The following is a 15085-nucleotide window of genomic DNA, read 5'->3' on the forward strand; positions in this document are numbered from 1 at the left end:
ACAAGAGATGAACGTGACGCACTGAGAATACTGACTGAAGAAAATGCATGGACCTTATTGAAACTGATGGCAAAGTTAAGAATCAAGCAAACTTTTGTATGCGAGAAGATGATTGCATGTCTGTGATGCACTGCAGAAAATGCAAGCCGTTCAATAACTGTACAGATACAGCACCGCAAGCAGAATCAGTAATCTTAGAAGCTGGCTATATGTAGTGAATAGACTGCAGGTTGAGCCTCCATTGTATAGAAGCCAGACATCAGTGTCATGAATTTAGTAAGCCCGGACCTCTGGAGAGGAAAAGGCTGGGAGCTGTGTCCCAGCAAGAATTAGCTGAGATTGTGGATACAAATGGCGAGGCTGTCTGGTCTGGTACCAAAGCTGAAGCAATCCAAGGCCGGTTATCTATTCTCAAAGGCATTGAACGTGAGAAGCTGAATCATCCCTTTTTAAGGTGCAAGGAAAGAACACCAAACGTGACAAGTTTTATTCAATGAAGACATTTAAATGCAGCAAAATGGACCAAATCGTGGTCTCCTGTCACGTGAGAAAAGGATGGAAATAGAATTGAGCTTGGAGTTCTAGAACAACGATAGTGCATGCTCGCACTCCCTTATATTCCCAGAGACATGAATATTCTGCAATGCTAAGTTCAAAGACAATCTTCATGTCAGAAGGCATGAGTGATGAGAGACGTTGGGCTAATTGGGTGGGAAGGTAAATTCAAGTCCACCTCCTGGCACCTAGGTCTGAGCTTACGTGCTGCTAAGTGAGCCGAATGTTCCAGACAGTCCCAACCAATTATAGAGAGCCGTATAACAAAGCGTCTTATAGTTTGAGAGCCAAAGATCTACTGTGTACTTTATAGTGTTGAAGATTACATGTATTAGAGGTAGGCATAAGTTGTCCGCCTGACAGCAGATGTCCAATCACAATCCCACCCCTTATAGAAAGTATGTTTAGATGTTCCCCTTCAGCCTACCACAACATTTCGTAAGTTTTTCTCATTTGCCACGTAGTATGATGTCACTTATGACACATTTTTGTATATAAATGTGTTTTTATGTGATATTTATCAGGAGAGAACTCGAGTGAATATCTGGTGTAACTCCCTGTTTTAGACAATTGATATTAAAACAGTAAAACTTTGCCATATTCCTGAGTTGGTTTGAATATTTGGTGTTGGAGGCACCCACCCATCCATATCCATCCATTGTATGTGTATTATCCAAAGGGCTGTGAACTCAGTGGTATCACACGTCTCTCGTCATCACAAGTAGCTCTGCTGGGGCCTTCAAAAGCAGGCTCAACTGGCATAAATCACCCATAGAAAACTGTGAATCCATACTTTGGGAAGTGGCCAGGCCTTGGATGAAGGGTTTGGTGTGGGAGCTTAGGACAGGACCCTCATAAGTTGGTGGCCAGCAATCAGTATTAGAACGCATGCAAGAAAGACACCAGAGCAGTGTCACTGTGCTGAGAGACAACAAGCAGGCTGATTCATCCGGCATGGAATGGTGCTAGGCCGCACCTTATGAAACATAAGCGGGGGCTAGGGAGAGGGTGTAGCGCAGCTCAGGTGGTTCATGGTGGATCTGTGTGTACTGTTGATGGTCACTGCACTGCTTCTCCCCTCTTTCAATAATCAACCTTAAATTGTCCATCTCATGCTTTTTTTAACAGTTTGTGAAAGGCAAAACAAATTCAATAAAATTAATAACAAATTCAGGCCATGGATAAGGCTTTTCAATTAAGCCCCCATCAGACAAGAAAGGGTTTCCTGGTGCATTTGCAAAGCCAGACCTATTGGGTTTGTTAATGGCCATTATTGTAGATTTGCCCTCAGAGAGCAGTCTCAGAGCTTTCACTTACAAAAGTCTGCTTTATTCCTGAGCTCCCTGCTTGCTCTGCTTCCTTATTTATGCTTAACTCTCTGTGAACAGCATCTGTCATGAATGCGCTTTACAAGTCTAATGCAAGTATTCCTACGCCATTATGCATTTGCAGTATTCTTTATTTAATCATCGTATGCACCTTGATTGAATGTCAATGTTTTGGAGGCACAATGCCTATTCGCCTTGCCTTTATACAGGATGTTGAGCGAGCAGTTGAGGGTGGGCGCGGACTTCGCCCACTCTCCGCCCTGCCTGCACTGAGCTATTCCGAGGGCTCTCTGGTAAGTATGGCGCCTTCCAATACTAGATTCGGGTCAGTGCGCCTGGGAAGCAGCTTGGCGTTTGGTGGCCAGCACTAGAGAGGGAACAATGGAAAAGTAATATCCTCGCAGACCTGCACATTATCTCTGTGCAAAGAAGAAGGTCAAGCTTGGACCAAAGATATAACCCACATGTGAAAGGCCAGTGTTTTCAATTACTGACCATCGGCTTTTTTTCAGAATAGATGTTGGCAGACGTGTTTCCCGTTGTACAGTGTTTAAACAACAATTCGTTCATGTTAGCAACTTGCTAACTTCTTTCTTTCTTTCTTTCTTTCTTTCTTTCTTTCTTTCTTTCTTTCTTTCTTTCTTTCCCTCATCTGTGTGCCCTTCCACCCTTCTTTCTGTAGCTCCCCTTCCCTTTCCCTCCCTCCCTCCCTTCCTTCCTTCCTTCCTTCCTTCCTTCCTTCCTTCCTTCCTTCCTTCCTTCCTTCCTTCCTTCCTTCCTTTTGGTTAGCCTGGGGATGAGCGATATAACACCCTTCAACCATGCCCTCCTACATGTGGCCTCTTGTAAACAGTTCCTATTTCAAAAATACTCACCACATTCTTTCTCTCTCTCTCTCTCTCTCTTGGGTTGTCCCTCATACGTGTCATGACTGCCTTTTATAACAAACAGAATAGTTGGCTTACGTCATCCATCTGCATAACCAGTGCTTTGCTTTATTTGTCTCTCCTTTACTGACCTCATTGAATGGGGAGTGCCTCAACCCAGCACAAAACCAGACTAATACTGCTGTCATTTTGCAATTGTGCACTGAATCACACTAGTGTCATTGTTTCGGAGGTGGTGCCGTCAACATTTACAATTCTTGTGTTTTGCCGTGATATGGGACTACCAAGTAATGACATCTGTGTCTCATTCAAGTGGTTCAGCCCTAATGACATTGGGCACTATGCCAGCTGGAGGTACACCTCACCAGTATACATGTCAGTTTGTCCGTGAATTGCAGTGATGTACAATCACTGAGCTGTTGTATGCATTAGGTTAGGACTGTGTGTGTCCCCCTTGGAACCACAATCCAAATACTGCTGGGCACCTTTCTTCATCTGACAGCAGTGTGATGATCTGCCAGCAGGAAAGCTAATAAAGGATTACTGGGACCCTGCACATGTATACGGATGGAGCCATAGTTCTGATTAACAAGACATCTTGATCTGTCCAAAACATAGTGTTGGTTGAGACGAATTTTTATTTTATTTATGTATTCATATACAGGAGGAGCAATGCTCTTTTGATCACACAAGAATGTACAATAGATAAGACATCAGATTTCATAGGAAGCAGTGAGCTTCTTACCATGGGGTGACTTTGAGGGACATCTGACCAGGATGTGGAGGGGAGTAAATGGAACACTCACCAGGGACAATACATAAGTGGACGTATACCAACATTGGACATTTCTAAATGCAGGTAGGTGGTATGGCCAGCTGTTCTCGGGACGTGACCATGATTGGTGAAGTGCTAGAATGGAGGCAGTGGAAGTGAGTGGAAGAGGCAGGTTAGAGGCGAGGGAAAATATTTTAGCTAGCAGAAAGATAAGAGGTAGGTTAAGAGGGTAACTCAGAGGCGAGGAGGTTGGCTTTTAGTTTGGTTTTGAACAAATCCGTGTGGAATGTTTCTCGGATGTCCAGGGGAAGAGAATTCCATGCAAGTGGAGCAAGAAGAGAGAAAGAGCGAAGCAAGAGGAAGCATAGGGAGAGCGAGAAGCCACTACGGTAGTCGAGGTGGCAGAGCAGAGATTTTGAGAAGGCTTATAGAGTTGAATAGAGGAGGATAGATACAGTGATGCCTTGCCGAAGATAGATTTGTGAACCAGGAGAAGAGATCAAATCTTTCCCTGTATTGCATCATCAGCCATCCAGCCTGGTGATAGTAGGAGTAAGTAGGTGTGAAGTGAGGGAGTTTTAAAAGAGTCCTGGTATCTGATCTTGTTGAGAGGACAGAAAGCAAAGTTGGGGAGACCAATGAAGATGCTGTCACAGTAGTCCAGTTTAGAGAAGACAAGAGTGGTTAAGAGATACTTGGAAGTGTTGAAAGAAAAGAGGTACCTAATATTCCCAATATTTAGGAGGTTGAGGCAAGCTAGGTGTGAGAAGGGTCATAGATGATGCTGAGGTTTCTAGCTGAAGAAGAGTAGTGGATAGTGTATGGTAGGAACAGGATAGGCAGAGGAAGAGATGACAAAGAGCATTTGGCAGGGAAGAAGAGTGATTCTCTTTTTGTAGAGTTTAACATCAGAGTGTGAAGCTATCCATTATTTAATGCCATAGAGATGATTTGGGTGTCATTCGTGAATTTATTTTTAAATTTGTTTATTGGCATTTTTATATACAACTTTTCATGTCATTTTAAGTGTGCCATTAGTTACAAAATTATCAGCATTTCCTAAAAAATTAACTTAACAACGTTAACTGTCTCCAGATTTTGACTATGTTGTTTAGACCCATGCTTCTGGGCAGCCGGAGGTCTGTTTGGGTTTTTGCGGGTCCCTTTTGCAAGATTGTTGTATTTTTATAGTTCTGTGTAGTCCAGTCTATGTTTGTTCATGGGGGCTTATCATCTGAGGGCTAAAACAAGTTTCTCGTGATTTCCTTCCATGCTTCTAGTGTCGCGCTTGAGTCGTCGGTGGATCTGGAAACGCTATCTTCCCATGCTTTTGTTTCTGCGTCGACCCATCTCTCCAGTTCATTGTACCATGCGTTGTACCTCGGCCCGGCAGGTTATTTCCAAGATATTGCAATATGTCTTTTAGCCAGTATGCACATTAAGTCCATTAGCTTCACCAAGTGTTTGAGCTTGGCTGGTCTGGGATATGTTCCCAGAAGACATTCTTCTGGGGACCAACTGTACCTGGAAGTGCCCGCTTTTTCATATGTCTGCTTTATTTTCCCCGACAAAGACTGTGTCTTGCTGCATTCCCTGAACATGTGAAGTAGGTCTGCCTTATCCGCCTTGCACCAGGGACAATTGGGTTGTGTTTGTTTGTTGAATTTCGCCATCTTGCAGGGGGTCAGATATGTTCGGTGTAGCATGTTTAGTTGTATTAATCGAAACCTGTGATTTCTAGACACTGCTTTGGGAAATGTTAGCACTGTGCTCCATTCTCCATCTGTCATCTCTCGTCTTATGTCTGTCTCCCACTTTCCTTTCATTTCCCCAGTTCTAGGGTTAGGGGTGTCACTGAGGTGGCTGTATATCTGGGAGACCGTTTTTTCGGTCCCTCGTCTAAGTTGTATAGTAGTGTCGTGAGGGGGTCTGTCTCGGGTTCTTCAGGCCAAGTAACCCATTTATTTTGTGCTATTTCGTGTATCTTTCGGTACCATAGGAATTGGCCAGTGTGTATATCATCTTCCATCTGCAATGATTAAAACTCCCTGAAAGTACCCTCATCGTACATGTCTCCCCATGTATAGACCCCTTTTTTCTCCCAGAGCCTAAGGTGCTTCAGGACAGTGCCAGTTTTGCACAGGTCCCAGATCATTGGTATTTCTGGGCAGTATGGGTGCTTTAGGTGACTTACCAACTTTGCTTTGTACCATATTTTCCTTCCCAAGGTGGCCATAAAGGGTATGTTTCTTAGTAGGTGTTGTGCGGACCACATAAGTTCCTTTAATTGTATCAGAGAAATCATGGATTGTAGTAGGGGGTGTGTCTCATGTAGCGTCATCTGCTAGCCATTTGCACTCAAAGCTGCGTTGGGCAGCTAGGTAATACTTTTCGAGATTCGGGAGTTGAATTCCACCCTGCATGTATGTTAGGACTAGTGTGGAATGCGCTATTTTGTGTCTGCTCTGCCCCCAGAGGAATTCACAAATTATTGTCTCAAGCAGTCGAAAGAATGGGTTGTTGATGTAGTAATGTACGTTTTGGAACCCATATAGCAACCTGGGAGGACAATCATTTTGATTATTCAGGCTCTGCCCATCATTGACAGGGGAAGTTTCGACCAAAAGGTCATTAATCTGCGCAATGCAGGAAGCGCTGCTTTCGTGTTGTGCTCATGCATCAATTCAGGGGTGTGCATTATTTGGATTCCGAGGTATCGGAATGAAGTGGTCTGCCACTGTATCCCTACTGATGGGAGTTCTTATATGCATCTGTCTTTTAGTCCTGCCAGTGGAAACAAACAGGACTTTACCTTGCTAAACTGTATACCCGAGACCTTACAGTAGTTGTCAAGAACTTCTAGCATGGTTCTGATACTAAGGTGTGGGTCTCTGACATACACTAGAACGTCATCTGCGTAGAGTGAAATAATGTGATCTATCCCTCCCAGCCTTATTTCGGCATCGAAAAATTCCTTCCTAAAATAAATGGCGATTGGTTCTAGACCGAGTATGTAAAGCATGGGGGATAATGGGCATACTTGCCTTTTGCACCTGCATATGTCCTATGCCTCTGACACATGTCTCCCAGTTTTCACCCGTGCTCTCGGCTTAGTGTAGAGTATGCTAATCCATTTAATAAACCCCGGGCCGAATCCGAATCCCTTTAAGACAGCCATCAGCCATTCCCAATATATGGAATCGAATGCATTTATGGCGTCCAGCGACAGTAAGGCGTACGGTTCAGTGTTTGCGTCAGTTTGCGTTATGATGTGTTGAAGTGTGTGTAAGTTCATGGTTGTGTTACGACCTGGCACAAGCCCACACTGGTCTATGTGTACAATGTCTCCTATTAGTCTGGACAGCCTCTTTGCCAGGATTGCCAGGATTGTGGTTAGTATTTTTACATCATAGTTAAGCATGGCGAGTGGGTGGTAAGAATCGCACTTATCAGCCGGTTTATTTGGCTTGAGGACTGGGATCACTAAGGCTTCCCTCATGCTTTCAGGTAGGACTCCTCTTTCATATGCTTTCTGGAAGACCTCGTGTAGGAGTGGTGTCAGGGAGGGACCGTATGTTTTATAAAACTCTGAGGGTAGCCCATAACTGCCTGGGGCCTTGCATGTGGCCTGGGATTTGATTGCTTTGGCTATATCATCTATTGTGATAGCTGCATCCTGAGTCTCGGATTGTGTGGGGAGAGCCTGGGCAGTCCTATCTCTTCCAGGGTGTGTATTATCTCGTCTTGGGGGATTCTGTCTTTGTGAGAGTATAATTGTGCAATCTCTCGCTCCCCTTGGGCTAGTTTTTCTCGCAGCAGTTTCATAATACCTCCCGCCTTAGTTATGATTTCTCCCCGCGTTACTACTTTTAGGGCTTCCCATATTGTGCTCATGCGATCTACGCTTCCCCTATTTACTTCTATGTAGTCGTCAATTGAGTCTTGTAATTCTTCTCTGAATGCCTGGTCTCTCAGGGCTTCCACTGGCATTCGCCAAATGGGGATAAGGGGTCTAGGACCAATGTGGTTCCACTCTACCACGAGAGGAAAGTGATCTAAGACTGTTCTTCCCAGGTATTGTGCCTCTTCTATTTGAGGTAGGTGTTCCCTGCTTATGAAAACGTAATCTAGTCTTGTGTACAGGCCATGTGGGGACGAGAAGTATGAGTAGCTTCGTGCTTGTGGGTGCTGTTCTTGCCATATGTCAGCTAGGTCTAGCCTATCTATCATGGTATTTAGTGCCGTTGTGGCCGCCGATGGACCTTTTGGTTGGGGTAAGGACCTGTCTAGTTCTTGGTTATGCACACAATTAAAGTCTCCCCCCAAATGAAAACGCCATTTCTGTACTGTGTAATTCTGGTATTCATTGAGGTTAGGTGGGCCGGAATGTTATTATTGGGGAGGGACAAGTTCACTATGCATAGTTCCTGTTGCCCAATGTGTCCCCGTATCATCACAAACCTGCCCTCATGGTCTCTTTCCACCTTAATTAGTTGAAATGGGAGTTGGGGATGAATCCAGGTATATACCTCTCTTGCATATTTGGAATAAGTGGTTCCAAATCCCTGTCCGCCCCAGTGTTCCCAGAGTTTGGCCATGGACTCCTCGGTGCAGTGTGTTACTTGTAATAATGCTATTGCCACCCCTTTCCTGTGTAAGTAGGATTTGATTCTGTTCCTTCGGAGGTAAGTGCCTAGGCCCCTTACATTCCATGTCATTATCTTTATTCTCATTGCCATGTCGACTTAGGGAGGGCGTTTCAGGTGTCACAGTCTCTTAGGGGGGTTATCCGAAGTTGCCTTTTGATGGCTAGTGACTTCTCTTATCTGCCCATATTGTGCTAGTAGGTTCTCAACCCCCGCCCCTTCGCTTGCTTCCGCTATACTGTAATCTGGAGACTTACCAACTTTTGTAACTTTCCTTCTAGTGAATGAGTAAACCAAACCATACAACTGTGAACTGCCCCCAGCAGTTGCTTCTAACTTGCAGCGCTCAGGGGTTCCCGAGCCTTCTAGGCCACTCCGGGCCTTTCGGTGCGGTGGTGTCTAGGCTTTTGGCCTGCACGTTTCTTGGAGGGGTGGGTCGCCGTCATGTGCACTTATGGTTCTTTGTACTCCTGTCCGATGTTGCGATCTTTATGTTGTGGCCCCAATTGTGATCCAATTGTCCATTTTATGCTTCAGTGTGGGGCCTTCCGCCATTTTCTGTGGTGCTAGTAATTTGCTTATCTCGTGTCCGCTTTTGGTGGTTTCTCCCCGTCGTCTGCTAGATTATTATGTTCGAGCCACATGATTGCCGCGGCTGGGGTCTCTAAGAAGATTGCTTTTCCCTTATAGAGTACTTTGAGGCGAGATGGGTAAAGCAGCATATACTTGAGATTGAGTTTCCGCAATCTTGCCTTTACTGGTATGAATGAGTTCCTAGTGCATTGTACTGTAGGGGTATAGTCGGGATACATGACTATTGTAGAGTCCTGTCTTCTGATCTCTCCGCCTTCTCTTGAGTATCGCAGTATTGTCTCTATATTGCGAACATTTCGAATTTTGGCTATTATTGGGCCTGGGTGTGAGCCCGGTGGGGGGCACTTTTTCAGGGACCTGTGGGCACGTTCCACTGAAAACCCCTGGGAGAGTTTTTCTGCCCCTATTTCCTGTTGTAGCATTGTTTCTATGAATTCTGTTGGGTCCTGGCCCTCCATAGCTTCAGGGACTCCTAAAATTCTGATGTTATTCCACAGTGCGCGTCCTTTGGCATCTTCAGATCGTGCTTCTAGTCTCGCCACTTTCATCTCAAGGTCTTGAACCCTTCTATTCAAGTCTAAGGTGGTCTCAACATTGTCTTGGAGCTTGGCTTTGTTTGCTTTCACTCTTTCTGTCAGAGTGTGGGCATCTTGACACATAAATTGCATTTCCACCTTTACCTCTTCTATCTTGTTGTCGATGAAGGTACGGAGTGCTGCTATGGTCTGAAGAACTTGCATGTCCTTACGTTCTGCTTCCGGGTTTGGTGGTTCTTCGTTGGCCATGGCTTCTTGTTGTGGCAGCTGTTTGGGTTTAACTGTCGTGAAGGAGTCCATTGCTGTCGGTTTCGGTTTGGTTTTGGGTGGGGACATCTCTTCTCTTTAGGTATGGTGTGCTACTCCTTCTGCCCAGTGAGTGGTTATATGGCTCTTGGTGGGGATTCTTTCTCTTGGTACAATGCCTTGGTTGAGTCTCTCGGTTATTAGGTATGTGGCTGTGCTTGTTCAGGTTGGTATCTCTTAGTTTCACCCTTTTGTGTCTCTGTTCGTGAGCATAGTCCTGGTTACTATATTCACTCTTCCCGGTTGTGGTTTGCTTCCATTATGCCTGTTGTCACTTAGGTATGTAGGGTCGGCAGGTTTCCGGGTTAAGTATGCGTGAGCTGGTAGTTTTCTCATAAAGTTGAGTGTCTAGGAGTCCCTTCTTGGGTCCTGTGATTGCTGTGCTGCTCTCCTCAGTTATTGGGTGCCTCTGTCTTGGGGTGTTTATCCAGGATATTTTTGCCTTTGCTCGCTTTCTTAATTTGTTTCCTGGGCGGATCACTGTTTAGGCTTGTTGGTGATGGTTAAGTTTCTTTCAAAGTTTATAGTTGATTGGAGTGAGCTTGGGTTAGTTCCCAGGTTATTTCAGTGGTGCTTGTTGCTTCGGGTTGTTGGCTAGCTTGGCACGGTTGTCTTCAGCAATCTCTCTTATATTTCGCCAGTGCTTCCTCTTATGTAGGTTGCTGGGTGAGTTATGGTTGTTCACAGAGGTGGTCTCGTCCCTCCCTGCCTTGCGTAGTATGGTGGTGTACAGTGCACTATTTAGTGTATCCGGATGGTGGGTGGGCTTCGGGTGGGGCTTGGCGCCGTGCTCTTGCCTGTCACCAGGTGGGCCCGGTGCCCGTTTTTCTTTCTAGTTGTTCCTACGGGCCGTTCGGTAATCCGTGTCCCTAGGTCTGGGCTGCTAGCTCGGTCTTCCCCCCTTCCTCCTCGCATTGACTGGATGGCCGTTCATGTTCCTGGCCCTGCTGCCCTTTTATGTTCTGGGTATTAGTGGGGGTGAGGGGGTCTGGTTCTCTAACTTACTGTTTCTTGCTCTGTCCAGGCTCCAGGACTCGTCTCCTTCTCCTTGTGTCTGGGCAGCCACCTCCTCGCCGTCTCAGGTCCCATTGAACAGGGCTGTTCTTCTGCATTTCCAGTCCTCCACAGGTGTCTGTAGGCAGATCCTCCCCGCTCTGCTTCCTCCTTGTGTTGCGCAGGGTCCCCGGCGCGTCTGGCTTCAGGCGGTGAACGGGGCCCGCGTATTTTCCTTTGTCTTTGCCGGAACCCGGAGATTGCGTCTCTACATCAGCTTCGGGTAGTGCCCAGCTTGCAGGTCTCGGCGCCACGCGGCCATTGAGCGCCGCTGCCAGCCTTTGTGGTGTTGGGATTGGATTGGTGTGCTGCTTTTTAGTTGTGTGAGGCAGTTCCCATAGGTCTTTCCGTGGGCCTACTGCTCACAAACGCCAGGCCACTGTGGCGGGCGCGTCCACAGCGGGCGCGCCATCTTGAGAGCCGCAGGGGCGCTCTTCTTCTGTTTCATTTTTTCAGTTGCCGGCTCCGGTTTCTCCCGGGAATGGATTCAGACTTGGGGAGAGAGGTTCCCCTTTCCTCGGATATGGTTTTCGTTGCGGTCCTTGTAGATTTGGCGGCGCAATGCAACCCTTATAGGATTGCGGGCAGGAGCTCCTCAAGTTTCAGTCTTTACAGCATGCGCACTGGCCACACCCCCTGGGTGTCATCTGTGAAGACTTGGCACAAGAACCCAAATTAGGAGATTAGTGCCCCAAGAGCAGAAGTGTAGGGTGTACAGACAAGCGGAGCCAGAACAGAGCATTGTGGAACACCAACAGTTAGCAGAGTGAGTTGAGAGGTGTTGCCCCAGGAGACAGAAATTGCTTTGGTTTAAGATAGATTCAATCAAGGCAAGGGCTTAATAATGAATCCCAAGAAGAAAGAGAGTAGTAGATAGTTTCCATAGTGTCAACGGCAGCAGCCAGGTCAAGAAGAATTGGGATAGAGGATAGGTTTGAGTCCTTGGCAGAGGCGATGAAGTTGAACAGATTCATGAGAGCAGTTTCCGTGGAGCGACAGGGGCAGAAACCTGCTTGTAGGGGGTCTCAAAGGTGGTGGATTTCAAAGAAATGGGTCGGACGGTTGAACGTAACCCTTTCAAACACTTTAGAGTAGTGCAGAAGGAGAGACACAGGGTGAAGGTTAGCTGGTAGGTTTGGGCAAGCCCCTTGCTTTTTTAGTAGAGGGATGATGTTTTGAAAACTGAGGGAAAGCAAGCAGAGTCGAAAGAGAGGTTGAAGAGTTCAGCGAGGTGAGAGGCCACTATAGGGGCATTAGGCCTGACTAGCAGAGGACCAAGAGGGTTTGATGGGGCACCAGAGAGGTTAGTCTTCATCAACGAGATAGCACTTTGTCAGTGTTAGTGTGACTAAAGTGGTAGATGCAGGCAGCAGATTATGGTAGAGTAGGTGAAGAGGAAAATTTAGGAGGAAGCAGTGTGAAGGAGATCAGGAGAGAGTCTCTCATTTTGGTAATTTTTGCAGCAAGGTATTCAGCTAGGTCATTAGCGGTGAGAGTGGAGTTGATAAGAATAGACTTCCGAGGAGTGACAAGTTTGTTTAGGGTGCCCTGTAGTCGTCAAAGCTGGTTGGAGTGAGAGTCAATGAGTGTTAGGTAGAATTCCCTTTTAACTCTATCAAAAGTGGACCTGAGAGAGTTCAGGGCAGAGAGGTAGACTTGCCGGTCCTCTTTCAAGTGGGCATGCCTCCACTTGTGTAGCAGTCAATGCATATCTGTGCAGAGCGAACATATGAATGGGGTGACCCTGTGGTTGTGGATAATGAGACTTAGCGGTGAACTTAATCAGTGGGAAGTGAGAGGAGAATGAGTCATATAGTAGGGATTGAAAGCTGGAGATGGCAGTACTGGTGGAAGTGGTATTGGGTGTGAAGGAGGAGAGTTAGAACTGTAGGTCAGAGAGAAAGGGGGATTGGCAGCAAGTTTACATTTCATTTTAGTAATGGGTGAAGCAAGTGGTGAGAAAGGTCCGAGGGTGGAAAGGAGATGCTGGTGGAAGCAATTGAGTGATCAGATATGGATGGTGTGACAGTAATATTAGTGGCTGAGAGAAAGGTAGAGATGAATAAGAGATCCAAAGAGTTAACCCCTGTGTACATACGTAGGTTATGGATAGAGTGGAGAGTGTGGTCACTAAGAAAGACAGCGGTTCAGATTTCTGAGGAGTGGTTGGAGAGGGAAAGATAAAGTCACCTACGAGAATTAGTTGATGTTTAGTGGAAAGAGAATCAAGGAGTTGCCCAAGGTCATCAAAGAATGGTCCAATGAGACCAGGAGGGTGATAGATAGAGATGATGTGACCTGAGTGAGGACAGAGCAATAGTAGAGATGGGGAATTTAAAAGAGGTAGGAGAGGAAATGGCAGTGAAGATTTGTGAGTCATTGAGGTGGGAAGAGAGTAGGTGTCCTACACCTCCACCTCTGCCTGTCAGTCGAGACGATTGAACGAAGGATGGTTTGGAGTCATATATGCCTGCCAAAGTAACAGTGTCAGATGGAGAATTCCAGGTTTCAGTGACAGCAAGAAGGTCTAGTGGAGGAGAGCTGGAGTGAAAGAAGTCAGTGATAAAGGACAATTTGTTGCGTACAGATTGAGCACTCCAGGGTGCAATTTTCAGTTGATATGCTAAGCAAGAGAAGAGAAGTTGAGTCTCAGAGGAAGAGAGGCGACGTGAGTAGATGTTGGAGAAGGTATGGTTAGCTCATCGGCTTTGTTTGTTGCAGGGAAGTTGAAAATACATGGAGTATTGGGAGTTTCAAGTTGTACGTTTTATAATAGGGATATGAAAAGTGGAAGTTGTTTCATGATGGGAGAACGTGTAGGGAGAGATGAGTAGGAGAAGCAGAAGGAGGAACAGGAGTGAATGCATCATAGTTTAGCAGCAGAGAGACAGCACAATAAATAGGAAGCTTCTGGCACTGACATTTGCAACAGGGAGAAAGGAAAAAGCAAAGGCTCATAGGCTAAGTGGCACAGAGGCTGGTCAAGGGCTGTACTTCACCCTTCACTGTTCCACGCTTAACTATGAAACCCCTAGCTGGATGCCCCTAGGAAGTTCAGAAGGAATGACACATGCTCTTATCACCTGATCAAATAGTGCATCAGTGGTTGGTCTCTCTGATATTGTCCATACTGTTGCTTGGATGAGGGGTTATCTTCCAGATTGGTGTTACCAGAGGAGCCTCTAGTGGCTTTCAGCTGGAGATGGGTTTGCTCCAAAATGGCCACCTCACGTGATGTTAAGGATAGAAGGTGGCCAAAGGAAGTGATGGCAAGGACACAAGGTGGCCACCAGAAGTTATTTCATGGATCCAAGATAGCTGCTGGAAGTGATGTCAGTATCCAATCCAAGATGGTCATTGGCAGTCAAGTTCGAGACAGAAAGTGAAGTAAAAAAAACACAAGGAATCACACGCTCTTTTCACCTGATTGCCTAGTCCATCAGTGGTTGGTCTCTCTGATATTGTCCCTGCTGTTGCTTGGATGAGGCACTTTCTTCTTGATTGGTGTTGCCAGAGAAGCCTCCAGTGGCTTTCATCTGGAAATGGGTTTGTTCCAATAATGGCCACAGGAAGTGATGTTAAAGATCCAAGATGGCCACAGGAAGTAATGTCATGGATCCAAGATGGCCACTGGAAGTGATGTCAGTGACCAATCCAAGATGGCCACTGGGAGTCACGTTCCAGACAGAAAGTGAAGCCAAACACCAGAAAGAATGACACACGTTCTTTTCACCTGATCACCTAGTCCATCCGTGGTTGGTCTCTCTGATATTGTCCCTATTGTTGCTGGGATGAGGTGATTTCTTCCTGATTGGTTTTGCCAGAGGAGCCTCTTGTGGTTTTCAGCTGGAGATGGGTTTGGTCCAAAATGACCATTAAAAGGCCTTACCATGACATATTTTCAGGAAGACTGTTATTTTCCTCTGTAATCAACTGCACTGATTCTTCTTATTGGCCATGTTATAACTCTGCTACGGTTTTAACTACTGCTCTGAAAAAGAATCAGTGTCACTTTGTAATCTAGTTGCAAGCAGGTGTTCTGTATGGCATTCGGCTAATCAAGGACAATCCTTCATTCTGCAAGTTCAGTTTTTTTTAAAGCCCACTGGAGGCAAAATACAGTATTTTCACATACTGCACCAGATTCACAAAAAACATGCAAATGAAAGGAGAACAGAGAATGAGCTTGTTTAATGTGTGCTGCTTTCAGAAATTCTCAGGTCACCTTATACACAAAAGGGACCTGAGAATTTCTGGAGCAGCCGGACAACAGCTCAAAGATGTGCTGTTCAATCCGCATGAATACATTGGCTCCCAGCACTAATGAATGACAGGCTATCAGCAATCACGTGGTTGCTGGGCGCGCATTTCACCAAGATGGCCATGAAAGTGCCCATCTCGGTGA

The 15085-nt window shown here is 46.0% G+C and overlaps 1 protein-coding gene across 16 annotated transcripts in view; it reads right to left on the reverse strand.

Moving 5' to 3' along the window:
- Positions 1-15085, reverse strand: part of PTPRD (protein tyrosine phosphatase receptor type D) — a 4803934-nt gene that overhangs the window by 1591947 nt on the left and 3196902 nt on the right. The gene's annotated exons all lie outside the window — the stretch shown is intronic.

The sequence above is a fragment of the Ambystoma mexicanum genome, chromosome 6p (assembly GCF_040938575.1).
Source record: "Ambystoma mexicanum isolate Mex_15411 chromosome 6p, UKY_AmexF1_1, whole genome shotgun sequence".
Classification (NCBI taxonomy): Eukaryota; Metazoa; Chordata; class Amphibia; order Caudata; family Ambystomatidae; genus Ambystoma; species Ambystoma mexicanum.